At 39.6% G+C, this 19,797-nt stretch overlaps 1 protein-coding gene across 2 annotated transcripts in view; it reads right to left on the bottom strand.

The window, feature by feature from the left end:
* Nucleotides 1–19,797, bottom strand: part of VSNL1 (visinin like 1) — an 81,603-nt gene that overhangs the window by 61,600 nt on the left and 206 nt on the right. The gene's annotated exons all lie outside the window — the stretch shown is intronic.

A 19,797-nucleotide genomic window follows, 5' to 3' on the forward strand; every position in this document is an offset into this window, starting at 1 on the left:
TGTGAAGTAATTATTGTAATTATCATAAAAGCTAATAAAATGTCACAAACAGCTTTTTTTTTTTTTTTTTTTACTATGAATCAACATTAAGCCAAGGAACTAATTTACAGCCTACTATGGGCATATATTTTTTCCATGTATCTCCACTTCTATTTTCTCCTCTAGTCTATGTGAGTAAAGTCCACTTAACCATTTGGGGCTTGACCTTACTTCTGTTGAAGTCAACAGGCCATTTGGCCACCAACATCAATGGGAACAAGATTGGGTCCTTTATTTTTAGCAAACAAATTCAGAAATAAATGCTAAGTGTGAGGTTGCCTCAACAGTCTTTACTGGATGTTCGCAAAGTGCTATTATGAGACCTTTGAATGAAATGTCCCACATAGGTTCAAAGCAACATCATTAAGACATGATTGCTTGTGCATCCTTTCACTGGGAAAAAATAATCTGTAAACTATTTTCCTCTGAAATACTTTCCGTAATCAGAAAACTTGGATGTTTAGGTGCTATGGTGATAACGTCTATATAGGTAAGTAGATAGAAGATACATAATGTCTGAATTTCAACTGACCTCTAGAGCATCAGAAATGCGGCCAGAAAAGGCGAGGTTACGTCACTGAAAAATCTTGGAGAGTGAGGAAGATGATAGTTTGATTAGCCCTTAGGAGGGACTTCTGTGATTTTATGTCTGTGATTGACTGAAGGTTAATACTGAAAAGAGTCCCAGTTAATTTTCCTTAGCTATAAGGATGGCAGTAGTGGGGTAAATCCTCAAAAATTAAGGATTTAAAAGGTAGGAATATGAGAGGCCTTAGGGCTTTGACAAGCATAATGTGGCATAAGTGCTGGAAGTAGGGGTTCTGGGGGTGCTCCTGCACCCCCTGGTTTGAAGTGGTTTCCATTACATACAGGATTTACAGTTTGGTTCAAAGGCTCTCAGCACCCTGACTATACAAATTGTTCCAGCATCTCTGCACTGCGGATTCCAGAGAAGAAAAGGAAAAGATTGAACATAACTAAATTCCACTAGCCTGATTCTCCTCTCACACTGGAGTAAATCTCAAGTCCAGGAAGTTACAATGGTGCATAACTGACAGAAGGGAGAGGAGCATCACACCCTATATTTGGATTTACTGAGATACCTGAACTGCTGGTAGATCTTAACAATACACACAAGTAATCTGCCTTCCAGGCACATCCAAAATACAAACTATTTTTTCTTACTCCCTGAAAATGACTGCCTTGAATGGTACTGTGCTTTCTTGTATTATGCTCCATCACAGCCATAAGTTTATAATTACTACCTAGTCAGCTGCTAAACTGTTGTGGCATTAAGACCATCCAAAGTTGTTTCATAAACAGAGCTTCATCTATGCCCGTGGGCTCTAATGTACCTTAATACTGGTGTTCTTTCAAGGCTTTCTCTCTCCCACTGAATCTTTATTATATTCTTAAACTTCCCCACAACAAACTGGTAGATCACAGGGGTTGGAATTATCTAGGCAAATCCACTTTTATTATTGTGATTGTTTATATTACAGTGATGCCAATGTGAATAAACAAGACAGACATAAAATGGGAAGAAAACAGTGAAGTGAAGAGACTTGCCTAAGGTCACACAGCAGGATAGTGCCAGAGCCAGGAACAGACCCTAACTCAACTGACTCCCAGCCCAGTGCTCTTCCCACTGGCCATGTTGCCTCTCCAAATGCTATCTTCTGAAAGTTCCTTAATTCCTGAACACTACAACCAGGGTTGGACATGGTGCTTTAACAGTACTGGAAACGGAAAGACACATCAAGTGCCATCAGCAATGGTTTTCCATACTACAAATGCTTTTCTCCAATAGGTGCCAGCAATAACATGCTGCTGGTTGAAGATATTTTGAGTGGCATTGACCTGGTGGCACTAGAAAAGGCTCTGATTCAGCAGATATGGGAGAAAATTTATGTTTGGCTGATGAACTAGAATACCTGCAGAGCCTGTGAGAATGGAACCCAATAGGAATGCCTGTTCCAGTTTCTCCTACCCTAGCTGTTACAGCACTCACCTGAGATGTGGGAGACCAGGGTTCAATTCCTTCCTCTACTGATGTGGAGAAAGGATCTGAACAAGGATCTTCCAGTTCTCAGGAAGCCAATGGGATACTCCTGGGTGAATCTTTCCAAGTAAGTTACAGTAGCCTCCTGGGGCTTCCCTATGGGCTGCAGCGCTGCTTGGACTATGTAGAATGGCCCCACTCTGACATGTCCCTCCCACACCCAGCCCCATCTCTGGAATGCCCCCATGTCAGGGCATCAGAGGGGATCTGTGGAAAGCAGCCTCATGGCTATCCTCCTCAGTTCCTGACCCATGGAAATACTCCCCTCGGCAGACACAGGGATTTTAATGTACTTTTATACCACTCCAGTCTTTTACTTGGCATAAAAGGGCCAGTGCAGAGGATCTCACCCCTTATTGCAAACTTTCATTCACTTAAGTACTCCTTATTCCCATGAGCCATTCACACTGAAATTGGTGATCCTTACAGGATTAAGCCCTTCGTTCCTTTCTTCAACTCACCATACTGCAAGCAGAATAATGACATTCTACCAAGCTGGAGTCTGAAACACAGCCCAATATACTCTTGCAGTGGCTGATGTGTGGGGGCATAAGCCCAAAATGGGTGAAACTGAAGAAAAACCTTGGGAGGAGCCACTCTGGGAAAACCAAGAACAATGGCTCAATTATGGAAAACTGAAACACATAATTTGCCAAAGTGAAAGACACCCTAAGGCAAAGTCTAATCATGGCAATAATACAGGAGTAATATTTTCACAGGGATGAACTGTTCTTGAGCAATTTTTTCCCCACATATAAAGCATAAACATACTTTTATTCAAACAAATCTATTTGGCAACCACTTTATTTCTGGAATAAATGCATTCACTGTACCCAGGCAAGAAAAGTCCCACTCTGCACTGAACTCAGAATATTCCATTGGATAGAGTTCAGGATCTTATTTCCAGTCCCTGTGCGTTGTAATACTTTGGTCTTATTTCACTTGTTGGGGGCTAGGTGGTAGCAGTGGCCTGTGATATACAGAAGGTCAGACTAGATGATCTGGGGGGGTCCCTTCTGGCCTCAAACTCTATCACTGTATGACTCTCTGAACTAATGTCCTCTTTTGTAGGATCGCCTTAGGAGAGTTGTGCTAAACTCTCTAAAGGAATAATTTTCACAAGAATTGGGTAATTTTGGTGAAGTGTCAAGTGTCCCATTTACCAGGAAAGCAAAGTTTGGGGACTGAATGTTCAGCGTTTCCACTCTGGAAACAAACTGAAAAATTTCACACATTTGTCTCAGGCAAAATGTCATCATTTTCACATACAAATGCTGTGATTCTTCCAGCAAAATGAGCCTGTTTTAGAGAAATGAAACATATTTTACATCTGTTGTTCACATGCAAAGGAGAGAAAAAAGAACAACGAAATATTTCACTTTGGGGGGAAACTGTTGAATTACGTGGACTCTCCCTCTTTTCCTCCCCCCTTATTTTTTGCTTTCAACTATACTTCTTCCTAAAGTGTTATGGAGCTGCTGGCAATTTCTGCACAAGCATCTTAGTCTTTTAAAGGTGCAAATAGACTTTATCTGAACATTCAAAGCATGTGCTGTTCTCTAAGGGTCCAGGTAGGAGTGTCAAGTGGAAAGAGAATCTGGAAAAAGTACAATGGGTCTGATTTGTCTTTCAGTTACATACTGGTTTTACATTGGAATAACACCAGTAACACTGCTGTGAAAGTAAAATCAGGCCCACTGCATACACCAGTTTCAGACAAGACCTTTCTCTTGTTATGTAGAAAAACTCCCATGGGGGAAAGATTAAAAAAATAAGTGTGGAGTACACACATCTTGCAGCAGGTACTCATGTGAGTAATGCCACCGATCCCTGTACTCTGCTTACAATTTTAACCTAGAAACCATAAATTCCTCAGGTTTTCCTTGTTACATATCATATTTTAACTCTAGTAGAAAATGTTTGGTTGCTTTATTATGGTAGTGTTCTACAGAACTTTGTATATACCAATGTATAAACATTTGCATTCTAAACTCTCATTTGAAGATACTTATACTTCATCAGCAAACATTTGCTTCAAATGCTCAAAAATTTAAGACACCAGGTGATAGATACACTTCGAAAGAGCTGTTCGAGATTCTAGTCACAGGATTCCCACTGACTTTTATGGGAACCACCCACGTACCTAACTTTGAAAATTAACCATTCTCAGGCCAAGGGTTATTTTATCTATTTACTTTCATTTTGTAAACAATTCTTCAAATTGAATATTGATTTTAATTTAAAAAATTATCTGTTTTAAGCTAAGAGGGCCTAATACTGGAATCTATGATTTTTTAATCCTATAACACGGAGTGCCACAGAGGCCCCTTCTGTTCAGTACAAGGCAGCTAGGGGGATACAGGGAGATGGTTCTGGGTGCAGTGCTATCAGTATGCTGATAACACTCAGCTATATCTTTGTCCAGTATTGGACAGGGATGGTGCAGTCACTCAGTTTCCTACATCAAGGGCTTGGATGACAGCTAACAGTCCAAGGTTCAACCCATACCAGGAAGAGGTAATGCTGGAGTTGGGGAAGCAACAAGAGGAGATGGTAGGGGTAACAGTGGCTCCTTTGACTAAAAGGGTATCCCTTGCTTCTGTTACCAGAGTTTGTATCCTGGGGATCCTGTTACATCCCTAGCAGCTTCTGAATGTCCAGTTTGCAGCTGTTACAAGAGTGCTCTTTTTCCAACTTTGCATGGCTAGAATATTATGACTTTCATTGTGGATGTGTAGCTCACCCCAGTAATTCACACCTTTCTCATCTCCATATTCACATTGCTGGCCTTCTCGACAATCAGCTCTAGAATCCTACTCACAGACATGGTAGGGATTAGCATGATTGCACTGAGGTGGTTTCAACTGTTCTCTTCCCAGGTCTCATCCAGATGATTGATGTCAGCTCCTCTACTTTCAGGCTGAGGAGTCTTGCAAGGATCCATTGTCTCCCCCATCCGTTTGAACATCCATGTAAAGATGCTAGGGCAAACTGTGAAACAGTAACAGTAGCGCTGCATCACATGCACTCCAGATACAAACCGCACACACTCCCAGCTATCTAAGGGCACTGCTGAGATCAGCTATTAGATGAAAACAGCTGGCTGAAGTCAATCCTGGAAAGACAGGTAATGCAGGTGGGCAGGGGAAAGTATTCTGAAGCGCTCGCAGGTGGACTCTGCAGACCTTATTTCACCATGTTTTAGAAGATTTTGGCTACATAATTTTCACTCTTAATTGTTAGGTTCTTAGACATCTCCATCATTACAGTTGCGTAGTCTAATTACATAATTATCTGTGCTGACACATATTACAGAATTAGGGCATACGAATACCACATTAGGAAACAGGTACATATTTGAATAAAGGGGCATGGGGAAAAATTTACTTGAAGGGGGAGGGGGGTTACAGGAAAAGAGTATTTCACCTCAGAAAAAGTCAAAACATTGTGCTTGGCCCTCATATGAGTGAGTAGGCGTGGGTGCAGAGAACCTCCATTCCCTGTGCACCCTGGACACAACAGTAGTCCCCAGGACTCAGGCGAACTCAGTGACTGCTCCTTCCTAGTGTTTTTCAGGGAACATGTCATGCCTTTTACAGAAGTTAGTGTTGGTACTAAACCAGAAACTTGTATCCAAATACTCCCAAACATTGGTAACTTTTTCATAGCTAGATCTCAAATCATCTCTTGTTAAACAGAGTCCCAGAGAAGTTAAGTGACTTGGTTTAGGTGAGACAAGGTAGATGAGGTAATATCTTTTATTGGACCAATTGCTGTTGGTGAAAGAGACAAGCTTTCAAGCTCCACAGAGTTCTTTTTCAGGTCCAGGAAAAGTACTCAGGGTGTCAGAGCTAAATAGAAGGCGGAACAGGTTGTTTAGCAAAAGTAGTTAACACATATTCTAAGGAACCATTCAAGGTGTAATGCATCCCAAGATGCTGGGCATGCTATAAGGACACAGACAGGCCACACAGTGAGTTAGTGGCAGAGCTGAGAATCTGTCCAGTTCCTTAGTCTACTTACCGACATAATGGGTCAGCTCTTCAGCTGATGTAAACTGCCATAGCTCCACTGATGTGAAGCTACACCAGCTAAGATTCTGACCCCACTGCCTTCACAGGATGTTGTATTACAGATATTAACATGGCTTTAAATTCTGCTGAGATTTCTGTCCCAAATCTAGGATAGTCAACATATTATTAACCTTATGCCACAAACATGAAGGGAGCAGACACTGCAAATGGTATCTGGTGAGTCTCCAAAGGTACAAAGCAATTATTTCTCTAAAAGAAAGCAGCTCTTGACATATTTACTGCTCTGGAAACACTGGAGGTGAAGTACCATGGCATGGGGTGAGGTACCACAACTGCTGCAAAGGATAGCAGACTGGGAAATAAGACGGGGAAATGCCATACATGAAGGAAGGGGTCCCAATCTCTTTAGAACCTAGTTAGATTGACAGTAACATTTCTTTAAGGAACAGGTGGGCCAAACTCATTCAGAATGAGCTTGGAGGGGAAGGGAGTAGAAAGACATTGCTGCACCTTCTTAATCATAGAATCATAGAATATCAGGGTTGGAAGGGACCTCAGGAGGTCATCTAGTCCAACCCCCTGCTCAAAGCAGGACCAATCCCCACCTAAATCATCCCAGCCAGGGCGTTCTCAAGCCTGACCTTAAAAATATCTAAGGAAGGAGATTCCACCACCTCCCAAGGTAACGCATTCCAGTGTTTCACCACCCTCCTAGTGAAAAAGGTTTTCCTAATATCCAATCTAAACCTCCCCCACTGCAACTTGAGACCATTACTCCTTGTTCTGTCATCAGCTACCACTGAGAACAGTCTAGATCCATCCTCTTTGGAACCCCCTTTCAGGTAGTTGAAAGCAGCTATCAAATTCCCCCTCATTCTTCTCTTCCGCAGACTAAACAATCCCAGTTCCCTCAGCCTCTCCTTATAAGTCATGTGTTCCAGTCCCCTAATCATTTTTGTTGCCCTCCGCTGGATGTTTTCCAATTTTTCTACATCCTTCTTGTAGTGTGGGGCCCAAAACTGGACACAGTACTCCAGATGAGGCCTCACCAATGTTGAATAGAGGGGAACGATCTCGTCCCTCGATCTGCTGGCAATGCCCCTATGTATACATCCGAAAATGCCATTGGCCTTCTTGGCAACAAGGGCACACTGTTGACTCATATCCAGCTTCTCGTCCACTGTAACCCCTAGGTCCTTTTCTGCAGAACTGCTGCCGAGCCATTCGGTCCCTAGTCTGTAGCGGTGCATGGGGTTCTTCTGTCCAAAGTGCAGGACTCTGCACTTGTCCTTGTTGAACCTCATCAGATTTCTTTTGGCCCAATCCTCTAATTTGTCTAGGGCCCTCTGTATCCTATCCCTACCTTCCAGCGTATCTACCTCTCCTCCCAGTTTAGTGTCATCTGCAAACCTGCTGAGGGTGCAATCCACACCATCCTCCAGATCATTAATGAAGATATTGAACAAAACCGGCCTGAGGACCGACCCTTGGGGCACTCTACTTGATACCGGCTGCCAACTAGACATGGAGCCATTGATCACTACCCGTTGAGCCCGACAATCTAGCCAATTTTTTATCCACCTTATAGTCCATTCATCCAGCCCATACGTCTTTAACTTGCTGGCAAGAATACTGTGGGAGACTGTGTCAAAAGCTTTGCTAAAGTCAAGGAACAACACATCCACCGCTTTCCCCTCATCCACAAAGCCAGTTATCTCGTCATAGAAGGCAATTAGATTAGTCAGGCATGACTTGTCCTTGGTGAATCCATGCTGACTGTTCCTGATCACTTTCCTCTCCTCTAAGTGCTTCAGAATTGATTCCTTGAGGACCTGCTCCATGATTTTTCCAGATGAACAGTAGGTCTGGAAGACACTCTCCCTAGCCCTTTAGCACCTCAGATTAAAAGCTATATATATGGTGCATTTTGCATATGGTAGAAAATAATCCAGAGTGAGGGGGAATAAGTACAGCCTGAAATACGTGATAGGTAGGCTTGGAAGAATTTGATTTTTATTTTGCTTATAATTTTGACGGTTCATATAAATGGTTATTTTAAGCATTTCTTTTTCAAATTTAATTTTTCACGGTTGTAGGAAATGATGAGGGAATCAGACAATGTGTGGGGTCAGACCATAGTTATTTATTGACAGTAAATGCTGAGATTCGAAAAGTTAAAGCTTTATAACCATTTAACCATCAACATCACATACCAAAATATACAAAATAAATATCCTTAAATCAAACTCTAGGAAATTCTCAAACAGTGTTTTTCTTACTTTGCCTAACTGTAAATGACTGTCATTTTTGATCAAAATATTGTTTCATTCTGTAGAGTGAAATCAATGTTCACCAATATCTACTGATAAAAATCTAGTCCTTCTAAGCCTACTCATAGGTCAATGGACTTCATTGAAAATTGATGGCAAGACCGACATAGGATTTCAGAGCAACGTCTGACGCTATTTTGTTGACTGTCTTATTTAACAGTGTTAGTTTTTAGATAATCCCAAATAGATTGTTGTTGTTAACTCCTCTCCGAGGTAAATAGGGAGATGTTGGTTTACACCTCTGCTTCTGCTTCTCTGGATCAGAGTGAGGTTTTACGAAAGGTTGTACATTCACTTTTGAAGGGAGTGCTATCTCTGCAACCAACAGGCCTAGAAACTCCTTGGGTAGTGTGGATTCCATACAAACCACTCCTGAAAACAAAGTGGGATCTACTATTTTTCACTAGTCCTTTAAATATCAGCATATATTTCACTACACTGAATTTTCTTGCTTTTGTCACTATCTTCCAACCTGCATGTTTTCTTCAGTGTTGTATCTGAATATACAATTAAGAGAGCAAACTCTCATGCCAAGTCAGCCATCTCAACTCTGCAATTAATAGGTTTGTTGGTGAAAACAGGCAATTCATGTAAGCTTAATTAAACATGAAAAGAGGGGAATTTACTCTCACTGAGTAAAAATAAGGTTGATATCCCAAGGTGCTGGGACTGTTCAGGCTATGGATAGTAGAAACCTGATCTGAATTTCAACTACAGCCTACATAATAATAATAGGCATCTAAACTGATGCCTAATCCAGCACCTGACTGTTGTACTATGCCATAGAAGTTCCTAAAGAAGCACAACTATTCATTATTAACCTACCTACCCAAAAGAACACCCATTGCAGTGATATATGGGTATTGCACAAAAAAGAACAAAGCCACCGCATATCTCCTGTTTATTCTCTCCCCTCACTCTCTGAAACACTCTTCTCTCTCTCCCATCCTCCCCACATTTGTGCAGGTTTTATTCTGTGGGAAAGCCAACTCAAAGAGCTGAGTTTTGGAATTCACACTGAAAGTGGTGAGATTTGTGGTTATTATAACATTCTCCAGTAACTGAATTCCACAACCTAGGACATGTTGCTGAGAAAGCCCTGCTTCTAGCTCTTACTACTATTACTCTTAGGCTTGAAGTTTCATTGTCTTCAAGAAATGTAGCTCTCAAGGGATGTCATCACTACGAAGAGAAAGGCACTCTTGGAGGTATTTCAGACCAGCTCCATGGAGGGTCTTGAAGATCTGAGACCTTGAATCTGATCCAGTATTCTACCAAGAGCCAGTATAGTGAGCAGAGCACCAGGATGATGTACACCTGGTGCTTAGTGTTGGCGAACAGGCCAGCTGCTGTACTCTGGACTAACTGAATCCTTTTAATGTTAGATTGCGCAGACATAGGTATAGTGAGTTGCAACAGTCTCTCCTGGAGACCAGGAAGGCGGGGATCACTATGGACATTTCGTTTCCTAACATGTTACTGAGTCCAATACAATATTTGGGGCCAATTCAGCCCTGGGATCAGTGGAATTGTACTGTTTACATCAGGCCTCAGTGTGGAACTCAGAGTTCCCATTTGCACCTTCCTTAACATGAAGCCTGTTTGTTCAGTCTGAGTTCTGCCTACAAAACAGATACTGAAAATAGATGCATGACACCGCAGAAAAACATTCCTATATTTTGAAACAAAATTCCTTGTCTCTCACAATACAAGTTTACTCCAGTGTCAAGATAAAATGTCTTATATTTTCCTTAGTTTCAGAGACTCCTTCACAAACCTTGTAATGCTGAACAGTTTTTAATATTTTAAACAAGTAGAAAGGTGGATTGTAAAAAATGTGCCACGTTAAACTTACTAAAAGACACCAGTTCACCATCTTTATCGTGTTTAAAGCTATGCCCAAGCTAAACTTACAGGAGACCTAAAATACCAGAAGATGGTCATAACCGTAATTATGAAGAGGCTACCCTTTATATATAATAATAGATCTAGATCCACAGTGCACATTTGGCTACAATCTAGTCATCTTTGCTATAATGAATCCATAGACCTTGTGCCCTTGCAATTTATAGGGAACGCTCACTGAATCATTCCAGAGGAAATGAAAACATTTATGCTACAAACAAACAAACAAGGCAAGATGCTCTTGCATTCGGAGCACTGGACTGGAACTTGGGAGATCTGATTTCAGTTCCCTGCTCAGTCACAAACTTCCAGTGTGATCTTGGGCAAGTCATTTAATCTCTGTATGCCGGCATTCCCCATCTGTAAATTAGAGACTATACTACTTCTTTTCCCCCACCCTTGGTTTCTCTTGATTATTTGGAGTGTTAGCTTTTTCGGGAAGGGTTTGTCTCTTACTGTGAGTATGTTCGGTACCTACCACATGGGTTTGCAACATGGCATTTGTGACTCCCATGAACCGGTTTCTTTATGGCTAGATGGAGGCAGGGTAGGGTGAGGGGGGCAGGTCCTGAAAGTTAAGAAAGGGAGATTCTAAAACTTTTTTTCTGTTGTAACATGAGGTCATGGTTGGAAAAAGGTTGTGAATCACTGACATAGCACAATGGGTCCCTTATTTCCATTTGGGAGCTTTAAGCACTGCTTTAAAACAATAACTACACAAAGAAATCCATGGCCTGACTGTGGCAGCAGGATTGGGCTCTTATTTTGTCAGTGTTTTACTGCATTCCCTGATATTATGTTTTAATGATAGCTTTCTCCCTTGCAGCTGCACCGCTCCTTTCCTTCTGTTTTATTCTCCAGGGAAGTCATAACCTGTACTTATGAATTCACAGGGTTTTGCCATGGAAATAATTGTGACATTCCAAATTCATAATTACTTGTTCTCTGGGGGATCCAACAGGTAGTAAAGGTGAGCTGTAATGGAACAAAGCCCTTCATAAATAGTGCACACTATTGTAATTACCAAACATGCTTTTGTAAAAGAAATCTTTAGACAGATGCAAAATGGAAATGAATTTACATATTTTTGACGTATCTGGAGAATTTTCCTAGCGTGTCTTTCCCTCATTAAAGTCTTTTGGAATGTAATGTGTGCATGGATGTGTGTCAGCTTTTTAAATGCTGTGGTTTGGATTACCTTTCAACTATCTAACCAGGTTTTTTTTAAGGTTGCCTATCACGATGATATCTTAGTGCTTTTCACACAAAAAAGATAAACAGAAAGATAGGTTAGCCTTTAAATTCTATAGTGACGAAAGAAACTTTCTTTATATTTTATGAGAGGATCTGAGTTCAGCAGTTAGGGCCAGACTTTCAAAAGAGCTCACAACCAGATTTTTAAGTGCTCAGTTCCCACAATTGTGGTCAGAATTTCAAAAAAGCTCATCTTAATTTTAAGCCCCTAAATAAGAGCCAGGATGGAAAACTTCCATTGGTTTCAATGGGGCCAGGATTTCAGTTTCAGAACAGCCTGGCATCCAATTTGCTGATCTCATCTGAATATCTTGGTACTTATTTTGAAGTCTAAACAAAAGTTGCTGGGTTTTTTTAACTGTGAATGCTGAGCTTTGAAAATCTGGCTATTAGAGACTGGTCTGAGGAGAGGTTTCCTAGAGTGTTTCTGAGTCCAAGATCTATATATAGAGAGAAATATGCAAATACATTACATGTATCATCCTCCTCCCTAATCAAATAAAGAATCGGCTTCACAGTTAGTGCTGCCTTATGGGAGAGGGAGATAGGAGGTGCTGGACTCATTATGAAGGATGGTCCTTCCATGGGTGTTTCCATGGGAAGAACAGCTTGCCCCTTCGTTTTAGAATTCATGTGAGAAGGCACACCGCGTTCCTGGCTTCTACTTAAGAAATGCAAGAAGTTTCTATTATGGTTGTCTAATATGCATAGATGTTTGGCACAACACCCTCCTATTAATGTTCCTAGAGAGGAGAAACAGGATATATTGTTAGCGAAAACAGCAGTGTTTTGGGAAATTGCAGAAAGACAGTAAGAATCTTGTCATTGCCAGGAATACATTCTTTATGTTTCAGAGTAACAGCCGTGTTAGCCTGTATTTGCAAAAAGAAAAGGAGTACTTGTGGCACCTTAGAGACTCACCAATTTATTTGAGCATAAGCTTTCGTGAGCTACAGCTCACTTCATCAGATGCATACTATGGAAAGTATAGAAGATCTTTTTATACACACAAAGCATGAAAAAAACCTTTTGTAGTGGTAAACGCCCATTTTTTCATGGTTTGTGTGTATAAAAAGATCTTCTATACTTTCCACGTATGCATCCGATGAAATGAGCTGTAGCTCACGAAAGCTTATGCTCAAATAAATTGGTTAGTCTCTAAGGTACCACTAGTACTCCTATTCTTTATGTTAACTAGCTTTATACTAAAAGTAATGTTGTCTTTTCACAGTTTCTCAGAAACCTATTTAATACAATATTAGGGCACCAAATATACATTTCATACAGAAAAACACTACTCTATGATAATTCTATGTCCCAGTGTGCTTGCTTTTTATTTGTGCTTTACAGTTTCTTCTGTTAAGTGCATTCTATATATTTACCTTTAAAAAGGATAAATTTACTTTTGAAGAAGTTTGTGTCTTTATCAGGTATTTGTTACAAATGATTTCATTGTATTTTTATCAAATGTTTAGATTTAGATTTAGCACCGAGAGAATGCATTTAACATGTTTTCTGTCCATTTGACGTATCCTACAAGTTCCCCATATGAAAAACAGCCAAACAGCATCAATAATGCTACTGTTCCTTCTCTTCAACAGGTCCCCATTTGCATTTTTATCTATCTGTCGCATCTAGTATTGCATATTTTGAAATCTCTGGGGGCAAGGACTGTCTTTGTTTTACTTATTTGTGTACATTAGCCCTGATTGGGGCCCTTAGCCCCCCCAAATAAATTAATAATAATAAAATAATAATAATAATAATGGCTTCTAATCCAATTCCTATTGAAAAAAGCTCATTACAAAATTAATACTATTATCTTTCTAGTGGATCCTTAAGTCATATTAATAGATACATACATAGATATGATGTATGACTACATCATATTAGGTGTGTACATGCTGCTGGTAAAAAGCATACAGTATATCCTACCAAATGAACTGCCCTATTGTTTAGGAAACTTCTCAGAATTCCAGGAGTGATCTTTACATATAGCTGAATTGTTCCTGAATGTTTACATCCTGTAAGGCACAGACAGACTTCCCTGAAATAAACGGCATGCACATCTACCCCTGCTCCACCCCCCTCCAGTATACTAAGGGAGAAATGGTTCATTGTCCTGCATTGGTATACTCATCTATTTCCTTTTAATATTGCAGTGGAGTGGAACAAGTGAGAATGTACAGTAAAGCGCTACAGTGCAGTAATTCTCTTTAGCAGGGTTGGACAAGAATTCTCCTAATTTTGTTGTTATGAGAACTATCTCCCTTGTTCTGCTGTCTTGCATACAGTGGCATGAGTAACAGAGGATGGGGAGGCAGCAGCTTTAAATGCGGAATAAGATGGTGACGTCTATGGGCACAAGGATGGGCACCAGGGATGCAAGACTCTCACAAGGTTCAGAGTTCAAATAAGTGCCCATAGATTGGATGCTTACCCAGTGCCTGATCCAAAGCCCAGTGAAATTAATGAAAATACATTGATTGACTTCAGCGGCCTTTGATGCAGGCACTGAAAACTCAAGTGAATAATCCAAACCCTACAGACAGGAAAAACTGGGCTGGAAACCTCAGGAGAACAGATTCCTTCACACAATTTCTGACATTTTTATTTCCAGTCTTGGCAAAAAATTATGAAAGAACAACTTTCTGTATTTTATTTTGGTATTTTTGGTTATAGTCACAGCTGTAGGTAGCCATGGGTGGGAGGGCGGAGGATGCCCACATCCAAACATTAAAAAAGGTTCAGGTTAAGCTCAGTTCTAAACATGGACAAAGGCTTATGGAGGTTCATGTTTTATTCAAACCAGTTAATCCTTCTCCAATAAGAAGGTTATTTAAGACATCGTTCCTACTTCATTATATAAAGCCATCAATACTTAAGCATTAGTGTAGAGTTGAAATGGTTGTCTTTGTTGATGAATATTATTTTTACAGAAGTGCCTAGATTCCCCAACTGAGTTCATCTCCCATTATGTTAGACTCTGTGCAAATATATCATAAGAGACAGTCTTTGCCCTAACAAACTTAGTCTAAACATAAAACAAAGATAAGAGTAGGAGAAAGGAAGTATTTTTAGTCCCAGTTTACAGATGAGGAATTGAGGCACTAAGATATTAAATGGTTTACAAGGTTACACAGGGACCTGTCTAGGGCAGAGCGAGGAATTGACCCTAGATCTTTAGAGCCTCAGTCCAGTGCCTTCACCCCACAAAAAACATCCTTCCTCACTGTGCAAGTTATCCAGCCTCCAAGATGGGCAACTTCTCCCAAAATTGTTTTTGTTTTTTGTTTTGTTTTTCCCCATTTTGTCCAACAACAATCGCTGTGTACATATCTGAACGTCTTAATCCCGAGAATCTACAAATATGTCAGTGGGTGGACAAGTATTTTTATGAAGTTTTTGAGGAGCTATGTACTTCCTACAGTACATTTTGGCATATACTGAAATTTGGGTGGGGGTGAGGGGCTGGAATTGAGATCCACCTACCTAATCTTCAGTAAATATTTGAGAATAGAGCCTATTTTGTTCCATACACTCTCAAAATGAGAGAATAGAATTCAGTGGGATCTCAGTCAGGAAATGTGAGGGAGAAGCCCAAAACATGAAAAATTATTTGACTAATTTATCAAATCATATTATATTTGTCAGAGCAATTTAAATTAAAACTCAATAATATGTCTTAATAAAATACATAAGGTAAATTCATAAAACTTTACACCCAATTTATTATTTAATACTAGCCTAAGGTGCATTATACCATAATGGCTCTGAATATTTCCTTTCCATCTGAAAGACTATTCGCATTTGCTTTCACTGTTAACCCAGAAGACATGCTTGCCATGTTCAGTGACCTGGTTCCAAGATGTATGACATCATAGGAGCCTACTTTTCACTTAGTATACACACATAACTCATGTTATCATTAATGCCCATTACGCACACTTGCACAGTACGGGGCACATTCACCCCTGATGTAATCCTGCTGAACTCAAAACTTAAAGCAGAATGAATTTGGCCTTTTAAATCAAAATAAGATGTATGGAATCACAACATGAATTCAGAATGCCCATGTTTAGGTTGACTTATCTCTGGTCCCCAATTTTACTTTAATGTATTTTTGTAAATTAATTTCTTATGATGAATATACTATAAACACTAAATAAATACAACCCTCCAGTAAAACTGCTGCTAAAACTATTCAGGAGCATTCAGCTCATTCAGCTATGTGGGAACAAAGTCTGGGGTCTAATCTTGATAGCCATGACACCAGTTGAGTCAAAATCACAACAGTAACCCTACAGCTTCATATCTCTTAAGGGCTGCACATTGCAAGTCAGTTGCAGTGCATAAAAAAACAACTTTATTGAACCTACAAATTTACAGGCAATGTTAAATATTTTTATATGCCAATACAAGGTGTTCTATTAAACTGTCTACATATACACATGTATACAGACATATATCACTTTTATACAACACTTCCATAACAAGTTCTGTAAACAAGCAAACATTCTACACAGAAGGTCTAGTTGCGTGAGTGCTATTCGTCTTAAGTTTTGCACAGCCAGGTTCATAGAAAGAACCCCAGTTGCAATGAATTCAGAGCTGATCCTAATCAACATAACTATTGGTGCCACCTCAAACAAAAACAAGTCACTCACGGGTCTCTACATAACCACTGAAGCCTCTGAAGTAACAATTATGACAATTTTTCAATGCATTGTAAAAAGAGAATGAAGTCACCAGACTGTAAAACTCTGCAAAATTGGCAATTTATATTAATATCACAAGAACATATTATGTCTTGTGATAGTAAACGTTGTGGGTGTTTTCCATTGGCTGGCTGTGTGTGGAAGGAGTCTCATTCCTTAGAACAAAGTTTTGCCATGAACATTCTAATATCACTCCTTGATCAGACATGTCCAAGTGCATGGTACAAATCCCATGAGCAGACAGATGCTGACATCTAAGAGAAAATGTAACACTGACGTGAATGTAAACCTTGTAATAATCTTCCCAATAAAATATTTATGGAAACCTTCCTGGCTAAAATCCAGTGAATATAACTTGGGAACTTTTTTTCTCCTAACTGGAGGCTCACACTCAACATAAAGAAATCAATTAAGAAATCAACATAAATGTTATACATTCTTACCCTTAATATGTATTTCAGAGAACTGGAATGCTTAAAATCGAACAACAATGCCTTGTGACTCCTTGTGGTGACCTCTGCTGCGAAAGTCAATTTTCAAATCTGGATTTTTTTCTGTAGTCAGAAGCTAATACTGAATGAGTGTCCCAAGCATCAAGAATCAACCGCCATGGGAACATGGAAAGTAATAATGTCTCAGAGAGTCAGGGAATAACCTGTTAGAAGCATTGACAGTAGAACCTCAGAGTTACAAATACCTCGGAAATGGAGATTGTTCATAACTCTGAGCAAAATGTTCTTTCAAAAGTTTACAGCTGAACATTGACTTAATACAGCTTTGAAACTTTACTATGGAGAAGAAAAATGCTTTTAACCATCTTAATTTAAATGAAACAAGCACAGAAAGTTTCCTGATCTTGTCAAAAAAATTTTAAACTTTCCCTTTATATTTTTAGTAGTTTACATTTAACACAGTACTGTACTGTACTTACCGGGTTTTTTTTTTTTTTGGGGGGGGGGGGGAAGGGGAGGGGGTTGGGTTGGTCTCTGGTGCTACCTGATTGCATACTTTTGGTTCCAAATGAGATTTATGGTTGACCGGTCACTTTGTAACTCTGGTGTTTGTAACTCTGAGGTTCTACAGCAGTGGCTCTCAACCTTTCTAGACTACTATGCCCCTTTCAGGAGTCTGATTTGTCTTGTGTACTCCTAAATTTCACCTCACTTAAAATCTACTTGCTTACAAAATCAGACATAAAACTACAGAAGTGTCACAGCACACACTGAAAAATTGCTTCCTTTCTCATTTTTACCATTTAATTATAAATCAATCGGAATATAAATATTGTACTTACATTTCAGTGTATAGTATATAGAGCAGTATAAACAAGTCATTGTCCGTTTGAAATTTTAGTTTGTACTTACTTTGCTAGTACTTTTTATGTAGCCTGTTGTAAAACTAGGCAGATATCTAGATGAGTTGATTTACTCCCTGGAGGATCTCTGGAAACCCCCGTAGGCTCATGTATCCCTGGTTGAGAACCACTGTTCTACAGAATATGCATGAGGGGGAGAGAAACTATGAAGTCATGGATTCATTGAAGTCAAGGGGAGTTTTACCACTGACTTCAGCAGAGTCAGGATTTTGCCCTGCATGTAGTCATACATATATATATATATATAATTTTCAGCCTATAACAAACTAGGCTAAACACATAAGAGTTATGTTAAAACAATATTAGGGGAACTTATTACTAAAATAGGAATATCCAAACGCTGGGGAATCTTACTTAGCCTATATTTCCAAACACAAGTGTAATGTAAAGGCACTAAAGCTAGTAGCCAGATTTACCTTCTCTGTGTGTTGTCAAAGTTCTCATCCTTTTAAGCAGCAATGAACCTTTATACTCTGTGATTTACATTTTGCACTACCACTCAGTAACAATGGAATTAAATTTTATTTCTGGGATATTTCCTTCTGGAGTAAAGCATCTTGTGGGAGTCTACAATGACCTCTAAGGATGACTCAGAAACACTTTTGAAAAGGAGAAGTCCTCATGGCTGGGAGATGACATCATAAAACTGTCCCTCCCACACAACCTCCCTCCCCAAATACTTATTTAGACTTTATTCCCCACTTTTTATTTGTAATTTATCAAACAGGAAGCAATGGTTCCACAACAGTTAAACACTTTATATATTTTGCTACACCTACATATTTTGCAAATGCTTATTTACTTTTCCTGCTAACATGCATGGGAAACAAGATGCAAGTCAATGTAGTACACATGCCAAGCATCATCTAAAATGGAGGCAATCAATAATCACTCAATCCAAAACACAACGCTCTAAAGCAGTAATAGCAGGGTTGTCACAAAATAGGGAGTCACAGTCTTCTGGAGGACAGGACTTTTCAGAATGCTGTTTTAATGTACAGAAATTAAAGTGCAGAGATGGTAGCTTAATTCATATACACTGCAGATGGCAGTGTTTGTACAGTAACCGTCACTGGCAGCGGGAAAGGGGCCACTTATAATATTTGTGGGGATGGTGTGGTCCAGGGCTGGGGAAATTCAGGAAAGATGGACTGCAGTTCCATTTCAGATAAATACAGATAGTCCTTGCCTACAGAGATCATTACTGAGTTCCAGGCCATCAAAGCACTGGTAAAATTGACTGCAGACATTTTTATTGTTCCTCAACCTAACACTCTAATTTTCTGAACTAAGTGTTCATCACCACTATCCAATATTTTTCCTACTTAAAATTACTTTGAAGCCTCTGACCTTCAGGCAGCTGTTCCATTTTGAATGAGAATGTAATTACTTTTGTAATATGAATACACATCTCATGCTGTCTCCAATGTTTCTCCCCTTACAAAATAAATACATAGTAAAATAAGAAGACATGGTACATGATAAATTAATGATTAATAAAAAGAAGGTAACGAGATGTCCTACATATCCTTTCTCATACTCCAAGAACAAGGGGAAACTTAATGAGAAGGAAAGGCAATACATTTATAACGTAGAAAAAGAAACTTTCTTTTCATAGTGCATAATTAGTCTATAGTACTCACTGCCTCAGGACTTCACTGGGGCTAAGAAATGACTGGGAATCAAAAGAGGAATAGATATTTGGATGGGTAATGAGAACATCTACAGGATACTCATTTTATAAACCAGTGGCACTGCATGGAGGTATAGGGATCTGCCAACATGGATCATCTTGCAGGAGAGAGGCCATAACCCCTCATCCTTCAGAGCATAAAGCAATCTCTAGTTGAGAGGCTTTAGGAAAACTCTTTCCCTTTGGGAAAATTATATCCTTCCTCTGAAGCATTTGGTACTGGTTACTCTCGGAGACACAATACTGATCTATTTGAACCACTGGTCCAATTTTGCAATAGTAATTCCTATGTACATACCTGTCTGCTCCTTGTTAGTATAGACTTTAATTTGAATGGTAGCCATGAAGGATATTTTTGCTCTACAGATACTGAGGCATCACTCTGAT

The sequence above is a fragment of the Eretmochelys imbricata genome, chromosome 3, assembly GCF_965152235.1.
Source record: "Eretmochelys imbricata isolate rEreImb1 chromosome 3, rEreImb1.hap1, whole genome shotgun sequence".
Classification (NCBI taxonomy): Eukaryota; Metazoa; Chordata; order Testudines; family Cheloniidae; genus Eretmochelys; species Eretmochelys imbricata.